The following is a 914-nucleotide window of genomic DNA, read 5'->3' as shown; positions in this document are numbered from 1 at the left end:
ACCAGCCCTTCCCTCTCTGCTGAAGAACGTCCCACGTGCTATTTCCGTGTTGACCAATCATATCGAGTGGTTATGCGACATTCTTCAGCAGAGGGAAGGGCTGGTCGACTGCATTATACCAAGGATACAGACAAAAACAGTGTTTGCTGCAACACAGCGGTTTCAGGTCAATGATATGTTGACATGACGAATTTGACATAGTGGGAAGATCGGCCAATAACTAGTGCTCTCACACACCAGCTCGGGGGTTTGAACTTGCAACCTTCCGGTTACTAGTCCAACGCTCTAACCACTAGGCTACCCTGCCGCCCCAATAACTAGTGCTCTCACACACACACCATTACTCAGCAACAATATGGCTTATATTTTGTGTCGAAAACTCAGTGCAACGATTTCGATGTGAAGATTGTTAGAGTTGAGTAAATTCGAATCTGGTACCAGGATAAATATAACAATGAATCACCGATTTTATACTATGTATTTTTCATTAGCTAAGTAATAAATGGCAAATGCAACTTTCGTATATACGGGCTCACTGTAATGCCACGCAGGGCAGGGGCCTGTTGCACAAAAGTAGAATTAAGACATCCGGGATAAATGACTCATCTGAGCTCAATGAAGCCAAAACATGTGCGTCCAGGCTTAATTGGTTGCACAAAGACCAAGCCAGGATGAGCAGACACGGATTCATTAAACCAGGTGAAACCAATCCTGGATAGGTGCGCGCTCACGGCTCACTCAAATAGACCCCGCCACAGATCACAGATTAACTGATTTACCATGGCAACTAGAGCCGCGTACTTTTCCCCGTCGGAAGCACAAATCCTCATGGAGGCATACGAGGAGGTAAAAGATATAATTAAGAAGAAAGGCAACACCGCCACAGTGATAAAGCAAAGAGAAAAAGCGTGGCA

This window comes from Oncorhynchus kisutch, linkage group LG16, assembly GCF_002021735.2.
Source record: "Oncorhynchus kisutch isolate 150728-3 linkage group LG16, Okis_V2, whole genome shotgun sequence".
Classification (NCBI taxonomy): domain Eukaryota; kingdom Metazoa; phylum Chordata; class Actinopteri; order Salmoniformes; family Salmonidae; genus Oncorhynchus; species Oncorhynchus kisutch.
This window is presented reverse-complemented; position numbering follows the sequence as displayed.